At 38.2% G+C, this 24,712-nt stretch overlaps 1 protein-coding gene across 21 annotated transcripts in view; it reads left to right on the forward strand.

Annotated features, from left to right (window-relative positions):
• The window catches only part of LOC139751609 (uncharacterized), a 430,524-nt gene that overhangs the window by 85,644 nt on the left and 320,168 nt on the right, over positions 1 to 24,712 (forward strand). The gene's annotated exons all lie outside the window — the stretch shown is intronic.

Raw genomic sequence — 24,712 nt, forward strand, 5'->3', positions numbered from 1 at the left:
AATTTTCCAAAAGAAGGAACAGAGAAGGGGGTCAGGCGAGGATATTCCCTCTAAGGCCCAGTTCTCTGTTCTTAACGCTACCTCGCTAATGCGGGAAGTGGCAAATAGTATGAAAAAGAAAAAAAAAAGTTGAGAGTAAATGTGAATAAGAGCAAGGTTATTAGGTACAGTAGGGGTAAGGGTCAAGTCAATTGGGAGGTGAGTTTGAATGGAGAAAAACTGGAGGAAGTGAAGTGTTTTAGATATCTGGGAGTGGATCTGTCAGCGGATGGAACCATGGAAGCGGAAGTGGATCATAGGATGGGGGAGGGGGCGAAAATTTTGGGAGCCTTGAAAAATGTGTGGAAGTCGAGAACATTATCTCGGAAAGCAAAAATGGGTATGTTTGAGGGAATAGTGGTTCCAACAATGTTGTATGGTTGCGAGGCGTGGGCTATGGATAGAGATGTGCGCAGGAGGATGGATGTGCTGGAAATGAGATGTTTGAGGACAATGTGTGGTGTGAGGTGGTTTGATCGAGTAAGTAACGTAAGGGTAAGAGAGATGTGTGGAAATAAAAAGAGCGTGGTTGAGAGAGCAGAAGAGGGTGTTTTGAAATGGTTTGGGCACATGGAGAGAATGAGTGAGGAGAGATTGACCAAGAGGATATATGTGTCGGAGGTGGAGGGAACGAGGAGAAGAGGGAGACCAAATTGGAGGTGGAAAGATGGAGTGAAAAAGATTTTGTGTGATCGGGGCCTGAACATGCAGGAGGGTGAAAGGAGGGCAAGAAATAGAGTGAATTGGAGTCATGTGGTATACAGGGGTTGACGTGCTGTCAGTGGATTGAAGCAAGGCATGTGAAGCGTCTGGGGTAAACCATGGAAAGCTGTGTAGGTATGTATATTTGCGTGTGTGGACGTGTGTATGTACATGTGTATGGGGGGGGGGGTTGGGCCATTTCTTTCGTCTGTTTCCTTGCGCTACCTCGCAAACGCGGGAGACAGCGACAAAGTATAAAAAAAAAAAAAAAAAAAATATATATATATATATATATATATATATATATATATATATATATATATATATATATATATATATATTTTTTTTTTTTTCTTTCGTACTATTCGCCATGTCCCGCATTAGCGAGGTAGCGTTAAGAACAGAGGACTGGGCCTTTGAGGGAATATCCTCATCTGGCCCCCTTCTCTGTTCCTTCCTTTGGAAAATTAAAAAAAAATGAGAGGGGAGGATTTCCAGCCCCCCGCTCCCTTCCCTTTTAGTCGCCTTCTACGACACGCAGGGAATATGTGGGAAGTATTCTTTCTCCCCTATCCCTAGGGATATATATATATATATATATATATATATATATATATATATATGCACATATACATATATATATGTTTGCGAGATAGCGCAAGGAAACAGACGAAAGAAATGGCCCAACCCAACCCCATACACATGTATATATATATATATATATATATATATATATATATATATATATATTTTTTTTTTTATACTTTGTCGCTGTCTCCCGCGTTTGCGAGGTAGCGCAAGGAAACAGACGAAAGAAATGGCCCAACCCCCCCCCCCCCATACACATGTACATACATACGTCCACACACGCAAATATACATACCTACACAGCTTTCCATGGTCCACCCCAGACGCCTCACATGCCTTGATTCACTCCACTGACAGCACGTCAACCCCTGTATACCACATCGCTCCAATTCACTCTATTCCTTGCCCTCCTTACACCCTCCTGCATGTTCAGGCCCCGATCACACAAAATCTTTTTCACTCCATCTTTCCACCTCCAATTTGGTCTCCCTCTTCTCCTCGTTCCCTCCACCTCCGACACATATATCCTCTTGGTCAATCTTTCCTCACTCATTCTCTCCATGTGCCCAAACCATTTCAAAACACCCTCTTCTGCTCTCTCAACCACGCTCTTTTTATTTCCACACATCTCTCTTACCCTTACGTTACTCACTCGATCAAACCACCTCACACCACACATTGTCCTCAAACATCTCATTTCCAGCACATCCATCCTCCTGCGCACAACTCTATCCATAGCCCACGCCTCGCAACCATACAACATTGTTGGAACCACTGTTCCTTCAAACATACCCATTTTTGCTTTCCGAGATAATGTTCTCGACTTCAACACATTCTTCAAGGCCCCCAGAATTTTCGCCCCCTCCCCCACCCTATGATCCACTTCCGCTTCCATGGTTCCATCCGCTGCCAGATCCACTCCCAGATATCTAAAACACTTCACTTCCTCCAGTTTTTCTCCATTCAAACTCACCTCCCAATTGACTTGACCCTCAACCCTACTGTACCTAATAACCTTGCTCTTATTCACATTTACTCTTAACTTTCTTCTTCCACACACTTTACCAAACTCAGTCACCAGCTTCTGCAGTTTCTCACATGAATCAGCCACCAGCGCTGTCTCATCAGCGAACAACAACTGACTCACTTCCCAAGCTCTCTCATCCCCAACAGACTTCATACTTGTCCCTCTTTCCAAAACTCTTGCATTTACCTCCCTAACAACCCCATATATATGAGCGGGGGGCTGGAAATCCTCCCCTCTTTTTTTTTTTTTTTTTTTCTTAATTTTCCATAAAAAGGAACAGAGAAGGGGGCCAGGTGAGGATGTTCCCTCAGAGGCCCAGTCCTCTGTTCTTAACGCTACCTTGCTGATGCGGGAAATGGCGAATAGTTTGAAAAAAAAAAAAAAATTATATATATATATATATATATATATATATATATATATATATATATATATATATATATATATATTTGGGGTAGGGAGCGAAAGTTCTGGGAGCGTTGAAGAATGTGTGGAAGTCGAGAACATTATCTCGGAAAGCAAGAATGGGTATGTTTGAAGGAATAGTGGTTCCAGCAATGTTATATGGTTGCAAGGCGTGGGCTATGGATAGAGTTGTGTGGAGGAGGATGGATGTGCTGGAAATGAGATGTTTGAGGACAATATGTGGTGTGAGGTAGTTTGATCGAGTAAGTAATAATAAGGTAAGAGAGATGTGTAGTAATAAAAAGAGTGTGGTTGAGAGAGCAGAAAAGGGTGTTTTGACATGGGGAGAATGAGTGAGAAAGATTGATCAAGAGGATATATGTGTCAGAGGTGAAGGGAACGAGAAGAAGTGGGACACCTAATTGGAGGTGGAAAGATGGAGTGAAAAGGATTTTGAGTGATCGGGGCCTGAACATGCAGGAGGGTGAAAGGCGTTCATGGAATAGAGTGAATTGGAACGATGTGGTATACCGGGGTCAACGTGCTGTCAATGGATTGAACCAGGGCATGTGAAGCATCTGGGGTTAACCATGGAAAGTTCTGTGGGGCCTGGATGTGGAAAGGGAGCACACCACACCTCGACCAAAACACCCTATATCTGCCACTCTATCATCAAACACATTCAACAAATCTTCAAAATACTCTCTCCATCTCCTTCTCACATCACCACTACTTATCACCTCCCAATTAGCCCCATTATTAATGATGTGTAATGACTTTACCTTCAGTGCAGAAGGATGGCAGTCTGGATTGTGTGGAGCTTCATATTGAGAAGAAAATCCAGTGATGATATTATTCAAATCATTAACTCTTTCCTGAATTGAATATTGTTGTGTTCTAACATTACCGTACAAGGCAGGTGAAATTGTGGAATTGGAAAATGTTCAGAGATCTTTCACAAACCATATTGATGTGGTAAAAGAACTAAATTTCTGGGGGTTGCTGAAATCTCTTGAGGTTAAACTCTCTATAGTGCAGGGAGTGGCTAAAATCTCTTGAGGCTAAACTCTCTCTAGTGCAGGTGAGAGATTTATCATCATCTTTAACTAGAAAATCCTAGAAGGTATGATTCTCATGTTACATTTAGTAATAACATCCTATTGGCATGACGGGCATGGAAGACTGTCTAATACTCCCTCATATATTCATAGATGTGATATGCACAAAAAGAGAGAATACATTAAACATCCAGGACCCAAGACTCTTCAACACCTTTCCTGCTTCCATCAGAAATAGGATGAGACACACAGTAGAGAAGTTTAATGGTGCACTGGACAAGTACCTGGCATTTCTCTACACAAGTCTTCAAAGCTCGCTTCCTCTCAACACTCTCTTCTCATTCACAATGTATCTACTTCTCAGAAAACCTCTGCTAATTATCACTCCCCCCTCCTCAAAATTGTAATCAGACATTCCACCAGCTGCCCCACTCATCACATTTACACCCAAAAGTCTGTCTTTACATCATCTTTCCTACTCATATGCATATACTTTTGTTTGTTCCCCTTTTTACACCAGTGGACTGCACTAGGGCATATGAAGTGGCCTAGGAAACCATGGAAAGGTCTCTGCAGCCTGATTGTAGATACAGAGCTGTGGTTTTTGTTCATTATATATGACAGCTAGAGAGTGGATGTGAGCAAATGTGGCCTTGTTCATCTGTTTCCAGCACTTCCTTTCAAACATGAGAAATGGCAATCAAGTATGAGATATGTGTGTGTAGTAAGACTTGTGCTTAACATTTCTTTTCATGTACTTGAAAGCTGTTTCAATATTTGTCAGTAGAAGGTGGTCTCCTTGACTATTCTCCTAATATGAAGCTCTGGTGACACATTAGGGATGATATTTACTCCCAAGTCCTTCTCATATGCAGAATCCCGAAGCTTGTGTACTGCTAGATAATAATCATATTGAGGCTTTGCTTCACTTTATCCTAGCATCATTACTGTACAGTTGCTCTGGTTGAATTTCATCAACTGTCTGTATTACTTATTTTTGGAGTTTGTTAAGGTCTTCTTGTAAGGTGATAAAATCCTCTATGCTTTTCACTTCCCTCATGTCCTTTGCATCATCTACAAACTTACTAAGGTAGAAGTCTGTGATTACAGGTAAGTCATTTTCGTAAATCAAGTAGAGTAATGGTTTAAAAACTGAACCCTGTTGCACTCACAGGTGACATGACCTCAGCACATTTGGAGAAGGCTTCTTTGACATGCACTTCCATTTAGGTAATTTTCTATTTATCAGAGTTTCCCCCCCTTATTCCTCCCTATCGATCTAATTTCCTAATCAGCCTTCCATGCAGGTTAGTGTCAAATGCCTTCTTACTGTTTAGATATGGACAGTACACCCAGCCTTTCCTTTTTTCTTAGACTGGAGCTCACTCTCCCATGTAAATCTAAGAGGTTTATTACACCTGACATATTTTTTCCTGAACTGTGCTGTTTCTCACATAGGTAATATTTCTTCTTTGAAGAAAGTCATCCATTTGCTTTTCTTGTTTTTATCTAGAACCTTACACATCAAACTGTAGTTCAGGGCCTCTTCCTAGGCTCCTTTCTCATAGGTTGGTTTGACATTTGCCTTATTTCATTCATTTGGCTTTTCCTTTCTTTAGTGATATTTTGAACAGCATGTCAAGAATTTTGTCTTCTGTATCTTCATACATCTTCCACATATGTGAAATTTCATTTGGATCTTGAGCCTTGTTTAGGTCAAGACCTCTAAGTATTTTGTTCATATCTTTTCTTGTAATATATCTTAATGTGCTCTAATACCCCATCTCCAGTACAACCTCATTGTGAAAACATTATTGTACTTGCTACTCGCTTCCTTACATCATGTTCCTCAGTTCTGCCTTCTGAATCCCAGGGCCTGCTAAGCAAGTTTATACTGACAGTCTATTCTTGATCAGTTTATGGAAAAATTATGGATATTTTCCTTCCTTGTTCAAAGTATTCTTTTCAAGGTTTTTTGTTTCTCCTTTCTTGTCATGATTTACTTATTCCTTGCTCAGTTATACCTAGCAAAAGCTGGCTTGATAGAGTGTCACCTATATCTTCACCTCGGAGCTCCTGTGCTTTTTGATGTCTTTTATTATACCATTCTTCCATCTTTCTTAACATTCCCTCCATATTTAAGATTAGAGGTACCCATGTTCCCAGTCATTTTAGATTTCACAAAACCTCTCTATAGTTTCCTGGTTCATTGCCATTGAACTCCATTTCCCAATTTGTGTTACAATAACAATTTAGTACTTTCCACAGTTATATCAATCTCGTTTTACAAATAGTTAAACATGGGCATTACATTATCACTTTTCCAGATTGGTGTGTCGTATGTATAATTATCTAAGTATCCATATTACAGCAAACTCCCATTTGTCTTGACTCATTTAACTGGAACCCAAAAATAACAACCCATTTTATTTTTTCCCATACAGATAAAAACTCTGAAGTGACACTGTTTAATTTTCCCCTTCATTTATTTGAGAAATTATGTGCATAGAGGATACTTGATTTTATTGGATTCATAAAATCAATAGAGGATTAATGAATTAATACTTATGAATTCCCATAACAGGATAGCATTAGGATGATGTTCCTTATCTTTCCCCCAGACCTGTTTTAACACAATACCATATAAGGTATGTTCTGTTCCCTTCCCCCAGCCCACTTTTGTCACTAATAAATGCATTACAAATACATACAGGACAGTATTTGTATATGAATCACATAAAAACCCTTACAGTGCAAATAGGTAATTACACAGACAGTTTGTTTTGATTCATAATACTTAAAATGCCCTATGCATGTTGTTGCCAGATTTTCTCATAAATTATGATACTGAAACTCAGCAGTTGTGTACAACCATTTCATAAGATTAGAATAACATTGGGCAGTTTGTATTGTGATTAATATTGATGTACCCCACACACTTTTCCATATGTCATAGAATTAAGAGATAAACATATACTTTCTTTATTAAACATACATTAAAATGCTCAATGTTTTTAGTTGTAATAGAATTAAGAGATAAACAGATACTTTCTTTAGCAAACGTACATTAAAATGCTCAGTGTTTATGGTTGTAGTACCCTATGAGTGCAAGCATTGTGGCATTCCCTTAGCATTTGCTTGTCCATGCATTTGGGTTGATATAGATAAACCATAATGGTGTTGTCCTCCTGTGCTCTCCTCCACTCTTTGAGTCTGGACTTGAAACTGGATGTATTGATATGATGGAATAGTTGATGAAGTCTTATCAATAACTGTGAAGCTGTATATTAAATTCATTATGATAATATTCCATGTATTTAAGCAACACAGAACAGCGTATGTGAGGATATATGTCTGAGATATTCCTCAGGAGCATATGTATAACAGTTTAAAGTAAAGCTGGCTTCATTTAAAGTAGTTTCACTTAGATTAACACTTTTCAGGAATGCATATGATACATTTATCAGGGAACTCTTCTACATGTTCTTGTAAGTCAAAGAATAGTTTTCTTGTTCTGTTGTAACTACATCATCACTAATATTTTCTGTATTTTCCATTTGTCAACTTTTATTCTCTTTCATTTGGAAAATTTGTTTAGCAAGTATCACCCAGGTCCCAAGGGTGTTGTTTAATGGGGAGTCTACTCTGGTATGTTTAGCAGTAGTCTAGTAATGATAGTGTATCAGTCCCTCATATTCTTTTGTATTCATTGACATTATATTGGAAATATTCCTGTCACCATGAGGATCCAAACTCCTCCAGTCTACCCCTTTATAATTGAACTCTCTCATTACATTGTGTATCACAGTTTTTGTTTCTGGGTAGTAAGTGTTATTTCCTAATTGCATATGCATAAAAAGTAGAGAAAAAGATTATTATTCCCTTTAAACTTTGCTTTCTTGACCAGGACAGATATTTTGAAATTTACGTATTTCCAGTTGGACAATGGGTGAATTTGCACATTTGTATTCACATGAAGTCAGAAAAACAACAACATATGAATTGAAATTAACATGTATTTATTTTTTTTTTTTTTTTTTTTTTTTTTTTTTTTTTTTTATACTTTGTCGCTGTCTCCCGCGTTTGCGAGGTAGCGCAAGGAAACAGACGAAAGAAATGGCCCAACCCCCCCCCCATACACATGTACATACACACGTCCACACACGCAAATATACATACCTACACAGCTTTCCATGGTTTACCCCAGACGCTTCACATGCCTTGCTTCAATCCACTGACAGCACGTCAACCCCTGTATACCACATGACTCCAATTCACTCTATTTCTTGCCCTCCTTTCACCCTCCTGCATGTTCAGGCCCCGATCACACAAAATCTTTTTCACTCCATCTTTCCACCTCCAATTTGGTCTCCCTCTTCTCCTCGTTCCCTCCACCTCCGACACATATATCCTCTTGGTCAATCTCTCCTCACTCATTCTCTCCATGTGCCCAAACCATTTCAAAACACCCTCTTCTGCTCTCTCAACCACGCTCTTTTTATTTCCACACATCTCTCTTACCCTTACGTTACTTACTCGATCAAACCACCTCACACCACACATTGTCCTCAAACATCTCATTTCCAGCACATCCATCCTCCTGCGCACATCTCTATCCATAGCCCACGCCTCGCAACCATACAACATTGTTGGAACCACATGTATTTATACTGATGTTAAACACAAGTGACCACAGAAGATTTGGAAGTGAGTAGTTTTTTGAGATTTATGTTTGTACTATAAAATCACTTTTATGAATCAGACCCCAAATATAATCTCCCTTCACTTTCTTGTTATGTGTTCCTTGGTATTGGTGGTCAAACTCCTGTATATCTTGGTGGAAGCACTCGCCTTGCTCCTGTGAATATGCTCCTGTGTTCTTGAATTTATCAAGATGAACTTCAAGGATATAGACTTTGAGGGACATCTTTCAGCCCATTTTGCCAAAGTTCGTCTCCATAGTCTCAACCGGCTCCACTGCAACAAAGCTGTACCATGGTGCATTCTTCTTCCTATTGAGCTTCTTGGGGAATTCCTTGCTCTCCAGGATTTTCTTTGTGGTCCAAAGAAGAACCTGGTTTTGACCTTTGCCTGAGACAGCTTAGGTAAGAAGGCTTGAAGGTACTTGAAGGCTCCAGACTCCTTATCTAGAGCTGTGACAAATTATTTCTTAAGGACTGATTTTATGTGCAGTGGTAGCATCAACACCTTCAGGGGGTCCACCAGTGGCTCTCACTTGATGTTGTTCATTCCCATAGCGAATTCGGTCTGCTGTGGCCAGTCCCACCTGTGGTAGTGCACGGCATTGTCCCTGCTGTCCCAAAGGCACAGATTTCAGGGGAACTTGGTAAAACTGCCTTGGAAATCCATCAGGAATGCCACCATTTTGAAGTCTCCAATGCCCTCTCAGCTTTACTCATACTTCAAGGCATCTGGTAAGGTCTTGACATTGTTGTATTCTTCTTTGAGGTGCCCTGAGTGAGCCAAGGGAAGAGACGAGTACTTGTTATGGAGCAGCACGGCTTTGAGGCTCCTGGATGAGCTGTCAATAAAGGAGCACCACTCATTTGGGTTACAGGCGATTCCGATTGCCTTGAACAGACTGGTTACGTTGTGGCAGAAGCAGAGCCCATCTTGACAGTTAAAGCTGGAAAAACCTAGATGACGCTTTCTGTGATCTGCGATTTGCACATTTTCATCCAATAAGTTCCACTGTTTGAGCCTAGATGTCAGAAGCTTGGCATTGGACTTAGTGAGACCAAGATTTTTTATCAAGTCATCGAGGTCTTTTTGATTGGGATAGTATGGGTTTATTTCCTCAGCTGCAACTCTGAAATTGTAAAGTCTTCCACCCCCTCTGACTACTTTTTATATTACTGGAAACTTATAGAAAGTTTGTGTCAGCAACTCAGCACTGAATTTATCCGGAATGTTCTGAAAAATACATGAATTTCAAAATATCTCTCTCCTGATCACAAAAGCAGTTTCAAGAGAATAATAGCACTTTTCTATACTTTTTAGACAGTCAGTTAGAAAATAACACTTATTTAACACAGACAAAAAAAAAAAAAAGTAAAGATTTTTTACAGTGTTATCGGTACTTTACCATTTTCGAGAATTATTTGTTTTACTGCTTCCAATACCACCTTGATTATTCTTTTATTGATATAATTGTGTTTGTTCTGGATCTTTGCATTTCTTTAGAAGGTTATATCATATCAACACCACTATGCTGTTTCTTCTTACAGTTATTGTACCCATTATGTATTGTCTACATGGGCCATCTTTCACTGTTTCCTGAAACTTGTAGCTATCTTTTTTTTAGAATGGCCAAACCTCCCACTCCTTTGCCTTCTTTTACCTTCCTTATTACCATCTACCCCTCTGGGTAGAACAGGTGAGAACTTATCTCCTTAGTAAGGTATGTTTCCACAACAGCAAAATCAGGAGCATTTACCTTAATACAGTCTCGGAATTACAACATTTTGCCATTTACTATTAATCCCTCTGTGTTTATACACATAACTTTCTCTGACATTTCCATCGTCTAACAATCCTGATCTGTCTGTGGTGCTGGCAGGTCTGTTTTGTCATTTTCCCCTCGTTTGCTTCTCCTCTCCCTTGGTCTCTCATGTTCATTGAATACTCCATTGAATTCTGCTTTGTTTCTAGATTTCTTTGTCTGCCATAGTACCTCCTTGCTAGATATCTTAGACAAAAAAAATCATAATTGGATGCCCTCTTATGTCTTTATCATAACCACCAGTCTCTCTCTCTCTCTCTCAACACAGACATTGTTTTTGGGCAGTGCCACAGCCCCCAGTAATTTTTTAATGAGCATTTCTTTTTTATTGATTCATCTCTACTGGCTGTATTTTCTTCCAGTCAAAAAAAGAAAAAATTATCTTTCAACCTCCTGTTGTATTAATCTCTGACTTTTATATCACCCACTTCATGAATAAGTCCAATAGTTTTGTTTCTTCAGGCAACTTTTTCTGGTTTGTGTATGAATGTTTTTGGGTCTGTGTTTTGTTTACCATTTAGTACACTGTGGAATGTTTGAAAATAATTGTTTACAACAGATTTGTACCAGATTTTGATAAACAGGCTGTTTTGCTGCAGAAGGTGAGTAGAGGGTATGGATGTTCAGTTTTAAATGAAAGATTGTATTTTGATGTATCTGTTAATGTGTTTGTATTTTTGTGCAGATTTTGTGTTATTTTTAAGATATTTGGTATAATTGGTTTGAATGCTTACTAAAACTTTGATGAATAGAGTGTATCTTCAGTGCAGTCACATTGGCCAGTGGCACCTTCAAGTATTCCATGTTTTGTTATTTTACTTAAGGTCAGTTACAATAAAAATGGTGATTTTTTGCCCATTTTGTTCTTGCAGACCTTAAGTTTATGTTTATTAAAGTTGTCTCTTGTACCTCAATATCTGAGCATTGTTATCAGGATTATTCCATAAGTACAGTATTTGCTTTTGATAGTTGCCATGGTAAATGATAAATAGGCTTTTCTTTGTAAGCATTTGGAGTTTCAAGTACTGAAAGTATCTTTAAGAAGTAAATTTAAATTGTATGTGAATTTTTTTTATTAGAATAGAGCATTTGCCATATGTAATGCTGATTTGCCAGCTATTGAGGGGGAAGAGGAACAGTCATGTGGTATGAAAGATACTTAGACCACCCATCCACATTAAAATCCTTTTTACATTGATTTATATGTGTTGGCATTATTTCATGGTTTGTTTTATGTAACGTTGCGTTACTCTTAAAATGAGGGTAGGATGAGTATGGAAGTAGTTTTGGTTGAGATATTTATGTATCTCTTCCTCTGATTAAAAAGCAACAGATAGATGCATTGCAATATGTAAGACTTTTAACACATCACATTGGAGACCTAGCTGGCAGTATCATACTTATGATATTCATTTGAGACTATTTTTGTTGTTTGAGGGTAATGCAAATCAGGGCTAGCATTTTCTTTAATGAATTTTTTTATTGAAATTGGGTTTCTTGAGTTTAATAAAAAGATTTTTTTATTCAGATGAACATGAACTTTGAGAGATTTATCTAATTATGTTTTTGAATTAAACATGTTTTAGTTAAAAAAGATTTATTCTTCTGTGTGCAACAAAAAATAATCATTTATGCATCATAGTGAATGAATAGTTGATCTTTTGCTTACTTGATATTAGAATTTTATATAAATACATTAGATAAGACGATAGGGATCATGGACTGAATTTATTAAAGCTATTAAATAGTTGTATTAGGGATTGCAGCACAGTACCACTTATTGTAGAAATCAAATCTTGCGTATTCAATATGCAGCTAGGATTTTGGAGTATCCTTGAGCAGTCACAGCCAGACATTGGAGGCACACTGTAAACCATTCAGTTGTGTAATTAGGTTTTGTTAAATCCAGAGTAGGATGTGACTAAATATTTAAGTGATCAAATGAATGAGAAATGATTGTGTTGATGAATTAGTACTTCGCCATATCTAAAAGTGAAAAAAAAAAATACATAGATCAGTAATTTTTCATTTGATTCATTCAAATGCTTTAACTAGATGATTGCAACTCTGATTACAAATTCTCTTCATTGGAAGAATGCAAGCTGCTGAGCTTTCCCATGAAGTCAAGTATTCTTTGGGAGAGTAGTGGTTTTCTTTGTTGTAGTTATTTTAGTACTGTTGAAGCAGTTAGAAAATCATATGACCAAGGGTTTATGTATGTGGATCGGGAAGCCAGTGTGGATGAAATTCATGATTTGAAATTAAAACTTTGATTCTGCCTTTATTGAGAAATGCAGATTAATTATACCAGAATATTTGTACAATTAATATTTGTACAATATTTGTAACAATTAATTGTGGGTGACGCAAGGTCCTTGCTTACGGGAGGACCTGTACAAACTTTACAGTTGATTTGATAAATGGATGATGAGATTCAGTCCAAGTAAGTGCAAGGTAATGACACAGCAAAAGAAGTCCTTATTATGAAAACTACTAGCAGGAAATAAGTGTCAGGAAACAATATGTCGCTGGAGCTTCACTTAGAAGACTTTTGAAAAGAAAGCTGTATGCAAGGAAATATTGAACTGTCATTCAAGTATGTGGGTAAGGAAATGTTAGGTTAGCTGTTCACAACACTAGCAGACTACACGTAAAGAAACATGGAGATTTGATTGAGAAGGTCAAGAGAAGAGCATCTAGGGTGCTACTGGAATTAAGAGCTGAACTACAATGAAAGGTTAAAAGTTTAGAGGGGAAAAAAGAGATTTGGGTGATTTGTTTACAGCCTTTTACTTCCTAAATCAACTAACTGGAATATGTTGACAGTAAACATCTTCATGAGGTGCAGTACCAGTTATTAGAGGAAACTGAGAAGAGTGATGGTTAAGAAGGATGTAAAGAAATATTGGTTTAGTTTAAGAATATTGGATGGTTGCAATGGTCCAAGCATGGAGACTTTGAATGCCAGCAACTTTAGAACATCTTCGTAATGGTACAAAAAGTGCAAGAGACAGGGCCTCAAGTGCCTAATACATATGTACACCTGAGAAGAGAACAGCCTCAGATGGGTCTCTCTCTCTCTCTCTCTCTCTCTCTCTCTCTCTCTCATATATATATATATTTTATATTATGTTGTACTGATTCAATTTTGTTTTGATTAGTTTGCTGTATTTTAGAGAAATCCAATTTTAAACAATAATTGGCTAGTATTGGGGAAGAGAGCAAGTGTAGCTGAATTTTACAATATAAAAGTACAAATCTACTTTGATTAAAGAAAATGAAGTTTTAGTGTAACTGGAAGGCAATGACAACATTGCCCAGTTGATAGCTTAAGTTATCCTTGTGATTGACCCTGTTTTGTGCTAATAAGCTTCATTACCGTTACTAGTTCACTGAAGTAGATCAGTTTGAGACACCTCTGATACAGCCTGATTTAAGGAAAAGGTTGTGGTCTTATAGAAGGCAGAGAAATTAGGCAGGATTGCACAAATAAGCTTGTCATCAAACAAAGAAAAAAGACTTCTTGTTGAAGAGGAGGAAGATAACTTGACATTTAATGAACAGTATGAATGTTTATATACAAAAATAAGTCATACTGGGAAGTCATATTTGTAATAGTAGTATTAGTGGTAGTAATGATGATGCTGATGAAAAAAAGGTATTGAAAATAATAATGAAAGAAATCTCATAGTAGGATCTGCCATATCTCTCACTTGACATAGAAAAAATATATAGCTATTGAGGGGTAAACATGGGAGCATATTCATAAACACCCACACACGCACATATACATACCTATTTATTTCAACATTATACATATATACACATGTACATATTCATACTTGCTGCCTTCATCCATTCCCATTGCCACCTTGCCACACATGAAACAACACCCCCTTATCCCTGCGCGTGCATGGGGTAACGCTAGGAAAAGACAACAAGGCCACAATCATTCACACTCAGTCTCTAGCTGTCATGTGTAATGCACCCAAACCACTGCATCCTTCCCACATCCAGGCCCCAAAGACCTTTCCATAGTTTACCCCAGACACTTCACATGCCCTGGTTCAATCCATTGAAAGCATGCTTGGGGGAGGGGGGTGCCATTTCATGTGTGGCAGGGTAGCGGCGGGAATGGATGAAGGCAGCATATATGAGCATGTACATGTGTATATATACGTCTAAGTAAGGATATGTATACGTTGAAATGTGTAGGTATGTATATGTGCATGTTTGGGCATGTATGTATATACATATGTACGTGGGTGGGTTGGGCCATTCTTTTGTCTTTTTCCTTGCGCTACCTCATTGATGCGGGAGACAGCAACAAAGTATAATAGAATAGAAATATATATTTACAGACATACACATATATATACACATGCACATATTCATACTTGCTTGCCTTCTTTCATTCCTGGTGCTACCCCCTACCCCACAGGAAACAGCATTGCTACCTCCTCCTTCATTAAGGTAGCACCAGGAAAGCAGACAAAAAAAAAAGTCTCATTCGTTCACACTCAGTCTCTAGCTGTCATGTGTCATGCACTGAAACTAGAGCTCCCTATCCACATCCAGGCCCCTCAGACCTTTCTATGGTTTACCCCCAGATGTTTCACATACCCTGGTACAGTGTATTGACAGCACATTGACCCTGGTATACCACAATGTTCCAGTTCACTCTGTCCCTTGCTCGCCTCTCACCCTCCTGTATGTTCAGGCCTCAGTTGCTCAAAATCTTTTTCACTCCATCCTTCCAGCTCCAATTTGGTCACCTGCTTCTCCTCCTCCCCTACACCTCTGACATATATATCCTTTTTGTCAATCTTTCCTCCCTCATTCTCTCCATATTTCCAAACCATTTCGACACACACACTTCTGCACTCTCAACCACACATTTTTTATTTCCATACGTTTTTCTTACCCTTTCATTACTTACTTGATCATACCACCTCACACCACATATTGTCTTCAAACATTTCATTTCCAATAAATCCACCCTCCTTCATATCTATAGCCCATGCCTTGCAACCATATAACATTGTTGGAACTTATGTTCCTCTGAACATACCCATTTTTTGCTCCGAGATAACGTTCTCTTCTTTATTTTTTATTATACTTGATTGCCGCCCCCGTGCCAGTGAGGTAGGGCCATGAAACAGATGAAAAATGGTTCATCCACTCATATACACGTAAACACCCATACATGCACATATACATACTGGAAAGGATCACAATTTTGTGCGTGATCAAGATATTCCTATAAGTCCACGAGAAAAATGAAACACGATTTGTTCCCATATGTTCCCTCATATCGTATTTTATTTTCCCTGTGGACTCATAGGAACATATACATACATATACATGTACATATCAGCATATACAATTATTCATACATATACATACACAGACACACACATATATACACATGTATATATATTCACACTTGCTTTCCCTTATCCATTTCTGGCACTACCCCACCCCATGGGAAACAGTCAACAGGGACTTGCTTCTTTATCTTGTAGAATACTCTCACATCATCTGTACAAACATAAATCATAATGATCAGAAATATTAAAAGCAGTTGTTGTTTGTTTTTTATGTACTGCAGACACACATCATATTGCATTTGGAGATATTATATGGAAATCTGAGGCAGATAAGGAAAAGTTTGTGAAAGTTTTAACCTCACCCTCTTGGTGGAAAAAGTCACAGGATGTCATCCCCATCATAGGCTCAGACAAAAACTGAGAGATGGGAAATGCTGTAGTGGAGAGCGGTTTAGTAGACCTCATAGATCCCGACACAAAGGGTGAGTCTATTGTGGAAATTTACTTTGAAATTGGAGGTAAGGATACTTCAACCACAGACATGAGTCCAGAAGGAGAAAGAGACGGTTGATTTAGGCGTGGATGAAGAGGGAGGAAGTAGAAGCCAGGAATGACAAGGATAGACATGATTACAGAAAGAGACAAAAAATACTGATTTGTGTATGGAAGGAGAGAGAGAAAATGGATGCCAGGAAACTTCTATCACAGATGTGGGTGCAGGACATAGAGATGTTGACTTGGGTATGGAAGGATTGGGGAGGAAGAAATTGGAAGCTAGGAAACTCTCACAGAATATGGAGATAATAGAGGTGCAAGATAAAACACAGTGAAAGAATGACAGAGACATATCCCTCATGTACACCACAATTTACATCCCTTTTTAAATACAGACACAGTACCAAATGAGTGGCAGGGAAGTTACCAGATGAGGAAATGACACTTAGTTACCCAAGTTAGAATGGTGAAGCAACTGAGAGATCTCTGCAAAGTTCAGCAGACCAGAGTCCATTAACCCCTAAAACATCCTCCAGGTAACATTCTTTACAAATGCCATCATAGAGCGATTTAAGTTAGAATGAATAGAATCCCATTTAAAAGTGGCTTGCTAAACAAGGCAGATGCAGTATTTGCAGCCTTCATTGAAACACCCTCTGAAGACCATATTAGGAGTGAGGTGTGGATCCTAAACCACAACCTATGCAGATATGACAAGACATGAAGCTATTGAGCTCTCATTTGATGTAGTAGAAGCACTTTCTGTGAAGATTGAAAATCCAAACTTGGTCATTGCATTTATTTATAGACCACCTGATGCAGAGCCTCTTGAATTTATGAACCAAATGAAAAACATAGAATCATGTCGTAACCTCTTCAGAGGCCCAGTTCAAAATATATTTGTCTTATGGGACTTCACCCAATCTTGCATTATATGGAGACAGGCAGGAAATAACATCATAGCAGAAAAAACTGATACTGGAAATAGCTTAGACGAACGGCTGCAAGAAGTTATTCAGACTGTGAAAAAATTCTCCCTCATCCAACAAATAACAAAATCAACCAGAGGAATTAACATTCCAGACTTAATCTTCACAAATAACGTGGACCTAACATATAATATTACTGTCTCAAATGCACTATACTTGAATAATCTATACCCTGTTCATAACTTGACATAAAAATGAACTTGGATGTTAAACCACCTAGTCAGACCACATAAAACAGTGCTGTTTTTAGTAATTTCAGTTTTAATAGTAAATGGTTAAACTGGATGGGTGTGATCAGTGAGGTGTCCTTGACTTAATGGGAAACCTTGCTAAGTACCAGAAGAAAGGAGAAACGTGTAAATGACATGACCTCTTTAATATTCCACACATGCAACAGACATATACTAATGAGAAGGAAGCACAAAAGGTGTAGGGTAGAACAAGAAAGACAGGCTTTTTACATGAGGCAAAGATGAATGGCAAACCTACTAAAGAAGTTGCAGCTTTCCCAGCAAGGGAAAGAAAGCCTTTCAAGTATATTATTGGACATAGATCATAAACTAAAAGTGTCATATGGTACACAGGAAAAAGAAGAAAAAGCCATATATGAAATAAGAAATAACCCAAAATAATTTTGCTCTTATGCAAAGTGCAGATCCAGGACCACAAAACTCCATTGCCCCTGTTGAAAACAAAAGAATGTAATTTTACAGATGACTGCTAAGAGATGAGCGAGATTTTGAAAAGTTAATATGAATCAGCATTCAGCAAGCCAAAAGCCACATTAAAGATATATGACGTAGCAGACTTCTTCCTTAACAGTATACACATGTCAGGAGTCACCTTCATAAGACAAGATATCAAGAGAGCAAGAGGGTCATTGCAGTAAGCCAGGCCCAGACTTATGGAAATCAGTCATCATAATGAAATGCAAATTTCCTCTAGTATGTGTACTAGATATCCTCTGTAGAAAGGTCTACATTCTGGTATCTTTCCCAAGAATCTGAAACAGACCCAAATCTTACCACTTCACAAAGGAGGAAGCAAAGCAGTTCCAAAAACTATTGAATGGTGGCATTAACATTGCACATCATTAGAATCTTCTAAAGAGTCCTAAGTAACAAGCTAAGTGAATTTATGGAAGTGAACAACCCAGAACAACTTAGTTTAAGTGCAAGAACATCTTGCCTTTCTTATTAGTTTGCCTGTAATGACAGAATTATTGAGTCTGAAAAACAAAAGAAAATGCTGATATGGTTTACACAGACTTTGCAAAAGCATTTGAGAAATGTGACCCTGGAATCGTAGCACATAAAATGCAAAGGGGGGGATAACCAGAAAAGTTGGGAGATGAATATACAACTTTTTTAGTAATAGATCTTAGCATGTAGTTGTTAACCATTAATAGATCACAGCATGTAGTTGTTAACCATGCCATCTCAAGTGCCTCCACAATAAAAAGCTCAGTATCCCAAGGAACTGTACTTGCACCCCTCCTGTTTCTCATATCTGATGTTGACACAAACACGCACCAGAATTTCATATTCTTTGCAGATGATACAAGAATAAGTATGAAAATCACATCAATGGAAAATACCTAAAGGCCACAAAGAGAAATGAATGAAGTCTTTAATTGGGTTACTTCTCTGGTATTGGGGAAAAAATACTGGACAGACTCAGATGTGAAATACCTTGGAGTGATACTGTCTTGAAGACCTAACCTTAAGCCAACGCAACAAAACAATGGTTGTCTTATGCAGAAGGATGGCAGGCTGGATCCTGCAGATCTTGAAGACAAGGAAAGAGAAACCAGTTATGCTAGTCAAGGCACTAATTCTTTCATGAATTCTGATATTTTTGCATTTAACATAACCCTACAGGGCAGGCAAAATTACAGATTTATAAAGTGCCCAGAGATCTTTCACAGCCCATATTAATGTAATAAAGAAACAAAATTATTGGGAACATCTGAAATCTCCGAGGCTATACCCTTTGGAGAACAGACAGTAGAGGTATATCATCATCTACAGAAGATCCTAGATGGTATAGTTCCCAACTTACATTTGGAAATATCATCCTATTTGCATGACAGGCCTGAAAGATTTTTTTTAGATACTACCTCTGAAAATCCAAAGGTGCAAGATGTACATAAAGAGAGAACACCTTTAATATCCAGGGCCCAAGATTCTTCATACCATGGGATGAACAGTAAAAAAGTTCAAGAGGGCATTGAACATATACATACAAAATGTATCAGACCACCCAGGCTTTGGGGGCTATGTGGGCTCGAGGGCTGCAACTCCCATCATCTTAGTCAACCATTTACCTATTCAGGCAGCCTGGGCCCATCCTGGGCAGTTGGAGTGAAGACCCCTGAAGGCATCATAAGGTATCTTCAAGGTAATGGTAAGAAAGAGGATAGAACGGTTTAATAAAAGATGTGGAAAAGCAGAGGGGCCTCAAGATGTGCAGTGGCAAAGATGTAGAAGGCACTCTAGCCAGCCAGCATTTGCAGTGTATAAGAGAGCAAGGTATGAGTATACCAGGAAATGAAAGGAAGAATAAAGAAATTTTTAAGTTAGTATGCTTTGAGAATGATAGTGTGGACAAGTCGGTATAAAATCCAGCACTTCATAAATTCATCAGGAGTCAGTTGCCAAATAGACACACACACACACACACACACACACACACACACACACACACAGACACAGACACACACACACACACACAGACACACACACACACAGACACACACACACACACAGAGACACACACACACACAGACACACACACACACACACACACACACACACACACACACACACACACACACACATACACACACACACACATACACAAAGAAAATTTTTTGTCAAACTATAAGTGTTAAGGAATAACTTTACTGTTGTACACCTATGGCCAATAGATGGTGAATGCTTGATGAAGCTTTCAGGAGCTCTTCTACTCCCATACCCCGTGATGCTATAGGGTTGGCTGATAGGAGTTGTTGGGTGACCAAGCTGCTGCAACCTGTAGGTGCCATATATCCCCCACAGCCTGTCTGGTTTGATACATTTTGTAGGGACTTGGCCAGGCACTCTTGAAGTTAACCACTGTGTATCCCATGGCATTTCTGATGATAGTAGGTAAGGTGTTCAAGAGTCGTAGGCTCCCAATTTTTAAAGTTTTCCCCCTTTTTGTGCACATCACTCTTTTGGATTTCAGAAGTAGCATTTTATGAAGTCCTCCATGCCTGTCTTGCCGGTAGGATGTCATTATTGAGTGTAAGTTGAGAACCATGCCATCTAGGATGTTTCTGGTATATGTATAATCGTATAACTGTCTCTTCTGCACTCCAGGAGTATAGCCTCAGAAATTTTAGCTATTGGTAATTTAGTTCCTTTACCACATTAATGTAAGATGTTGAAGATCTCTGAACACTTGCTAATTCTGTTGTTTTGTTTGCCTTTGTAAGCTGATGTTAGAACATAGCAATATTCATTCGTGTAGGAATTTGTACCTTAAATGATATCAACATTAGTTTCTTGTCTTGAAAGTCCACAGATTCCAGCCCATTATCATTCTACAGGAGGCAACTGATGTTCTGTTGTGTTTGCTTAAGGTTAGGTTGTAGGACATTATTATTCCGTGATATTTCACATTATTTATGTGGTATATGATAGGGTCTGTGTTTGTATGGTATTTGGTATTGTTTATTTCTTTATTTTCCCCATACTGAAGGAGTTGAAGCTAATCTTTGAAAAGCATGTTGTTTTCCTTTGCCCAGTTGGAGACTATTTATGTCAGCTTGTAATCTCTCAGTATCTTCTGTTGACTTGAATTTCATATTTTTTTCTTGTATCATTTGCAAAGGATGATTTGAAACTGGCTTGTATTTGTGTCTGTGTCACATGTAAGTGAGGAACAGGAGGGTTGCAAGTACAGTTTCTTGAGAGACCATACTTTTTAGTGCAGAGGCTCTGGGGATGGTGTAGTTCACAACTGTGTTGTGATATTTTGTTAGAAAAATTTTTATTTCCATCCCCAGTTTCTCTGGTTATTCCCATCTTTTGCATTTTATGTGCTTTAACACCTTTTGCAAAGTGTGCGAAATCATGGCAGCATTTTTTTTTTTCTTTTTTTTGTGTGTGTTTTCCAGAGCTTCAGTATTCCTATCATACCAGTCATGCAGCTGAGAGAGGCAAGATCTTTCTACCTGGAAACCTTGTTATCGTAGGTTACATAGATTATTCAGTTCTGTAGATTCAGTCGTTTTGCCTTTTAAGAATCGATCAAAGATTTTAATAAGGTGCTTTGTTCATGCAGTTGAACTGCTTTGCTTCCACCTATGTGGAGTGAGGTGATGTGAGTCAGTTAAAACCCTCAGGAATTATGCAACAGGATATTTAGTTCTTATACTTGAGGTGTTTTGCATTTTCTGCAAAGACTGTTCCATGAGTCCAGATGTGGAGCTGAGTGCATAGGCATGCTCTCTTTGGCCCTCTCAAGATCCTGTTTTGAGGTGGTGATATCCGCTATGTGCAGACTTGGGGGATTAGCACTTAGGAAGAAGTCTTTTGGGTCATTTATCATGAATGTGGTTTTTGCCTTACTGAATACTGATTCGTATTGCCTCGTTCAGAATCTATTTCAGCTCCATGTAGTCATGTTTAAAGGTACCCACTGTTTTTAGTGGGCCATTGGAGATTTTGATGCTGGGTTTGCAGCTGGCTTTGCATTTTGCATATAAGTAAATTTATTTTTCCCATACATGATTTCATATAGAAAGGATGTTACATGGGTTTTGCCTGTGTTGTTTTGGGAATTAGTAGGCTCTGTTCTGCTGAACTTGGCACAGTGCTTTCAGTTCCTTTACCATTCTGAAGTGTCACGTTCCTCATTTACAAGTCTTTATGTGGCCCTTTTTCTGAGATTAAAAAAGAACATGTAATGTGACAGGGAAGAGTGATATTTATCATTGTCCCTGATATACAGTGGTTCTCACTGTAGTCATTCAGGTATGATCTCTAGTTATGATTAGCATTTTTCTGTACAGTAAAAATCTTCATCCTTCCTAATACTGGTATTTACCTTTAGAATTATCTTTTACATTTTCTTTAGTAAGATATGCTAGTCTTGCCATACTTGCAGTTTCCCTTCATGTAGTATCCACAGACTTGGTGCAACCCTTGGTTTTGTTGTTCTTTTGCTGTCTCATGTCACACTCATTTTATCCATGGCCAGGTCTAAGGGAGTTTCTTGGTTTCCATTTTCTTCTTCCCCACCTCTTTGCATACCCAGGTCATTGTCTCTCTTCTCTTTTCCACCCATGACTGTGCTATAGGTTTCCTGGCTACCACTTTCCTCCTCTGTCCATATTTGAGTCCCTATCTCTTGACTCATTTTGTAATCATGCCTGTGCTTGCAGTTTCCTAACTCACACTGTTTCCCTCGCCTTCCATACGTAGTGTCTCTAATCTCTTTCTGTGCATATGTCTGGTTGAAACTTTCTTTCCTTCACTGTTAGTGTCAAATTCCACAGTGGTCTCTCCCTCTAAAGCTGTTTTAGGGCCTTATAAGCCTCCTAAATCACTTCATTACAGCATTTCCCATTTTTTAGTTTTTGTTTGAGCCTACAATAGTAGTGGTATCCTGTGACTTTTTTCTCTTGTTGTGGAGTGAGGTGAATGCTTTTGCAAACTTTTCTTTGTCTGCCTCAGATTCCTGTTTAATTTCTTGAAATCCAGTGTTGTGTGTCTGAAGCACATAACCAGCTCATGCTGCAGTACACTTCTAACTCTTTTGATCATATTGCGGTTGATGTGATAGGTTTTCTTACAAGATAAGCAAGTAATTCTTTGTTGAAAGTTTAAGGCACTCTCACATATAAAGTAAATCTCAGTAATTTTTTCAGTATGTTTATGCTCCCATTTACAGCTAGACAACAGTTTTTTCCTATGTTGTGTAAGAAATAGTGACAGTTCAGAGTTGCCTCTCTGAGATTTTATTTATTATTTTTCATTACCATTAATACCATTACCATTACTAGCACTTTATTTATTAGTGCTATTATGATTTCTTCGAAAATGGCTAATTTGCTCATCAGTATATATATATTCTATATTTTGAATTTCAAAGTTATACTTTTCCTCTTCAGCATCAGAGTATGCTTTTGCAGTCTTCAAGTATTCAGTTTGTCAGTTTTCTGACCCTCTGTATTTCCCCATTCTTATTTTCTCTTATTAACTAGTGTGCCATAGGAGGTTAGGGATTCTCGTGAGTTTTTTCTCTGCCTGTTCATTTTACATTTCTTCCCAAAGCGATTAATTCATCATATCAGTTGTCCTGACGTGGCTTCACGTTTTTGAAACCAACATAGATACAGTGTCTTGATCCTCAGTGCTGTAGGCATTATTTATTGCTCCTCTATGATAAAGTGTTGATGACAGATTTTCTTTACTCACTTTGTTCAGCATCACGCTAGAATAGTTGGATGATATTTAATGTAATTCTAGAATAAAAGATGCAATATCATTCCACACTTTCCCTTTTTCTTTTGCTTTACTTTGAAAAATGGGTGAATATGAAACTAATCCCCCAGTGACATTACCTGTGAAGAGCTGTTGGAAAGAATATCCTGGTCAATTTTGCTGGTTCTCATCAGTGTAAATTCTTTGTTTTCCCATTTTTCTATAGTGTCATTTGTCATCAGAGATTCAGCAATTATTTGAATTATTTAACCAGACCAGCTCAGCTGTTTTGGAAATTTAGGCATAGGTGTTAGGTGTTGTGAGTTAACGAAAAAAAACTTGTACAGAACACTTTCACATACTCGCATCCCATAACATCAGATGGACTCACCAAGTTGAAGCTTGTGTTGTCTTGATATGTTTTTTCATTGTGTATCTGATAGTTACCACTAACAAATTTATTATTTCTCTACATATAGGGGTTGAAAAACTGGAAAATCATGCAAAAACAAGCTAGAGCCTTGCACCTCCTCTAAGAGATGCCCCAAAATGCTGTTGTCTTTGTTAGATATGAATAATTGCATATTTTGCCATCTTTTGAGATATAACACCTACTATACTCCTGTCTGCTGAGAATGATAGAAAATGTATTTGAAACTCCATATGAGTTATCTTGATATAATTTTTGGAATATAAGTAACTTATAATCAACTTATAAGTAACTTGGAGTGAGAAAGATCATGAGAGGCAAGTGTTTTGGGAGCAGCTGAATGAGTGTGTTAGTGGTTTTGATGCACGAGACCGGGTTATAGTGATGGGTGATTTGAATGCAAAGGTGAGTAATGTGGCAGTTGAGGGAATAATTGGTATACATGGGGTGTTCAGTGTTGTAAATGGAAATGGTGAAGAGCTTGTAGATTTATGTGCTGAAAAAGGACTGATGATTGGGAATACCTGGTTTAAAAAGCGAGATATACATAAGTATACTTATGTAAGTAGGAGAGATGGCCAGAAAGCGTTATTGATTACGTGTTAATTGACAGGCACGCGAAAGAGAGACTTTTGGATGTTAATGTGCTGAGA

Source organism: Panulirus ornatus, chromosome 11 (assembly GCF_036320965.1).
Source record: "Panulirus ornatus isolate Po-2019 chromosome 11, ASM3632096v1, whole genome shotgun sequence".
Classification (NCBI taxonomy): domain Eukaryota; kingdom Metazoa; phylum Arthropoda; class Malacostraca; order Decapoda; family Palinuridae; genus Panulirus; species Panulirus ornatus.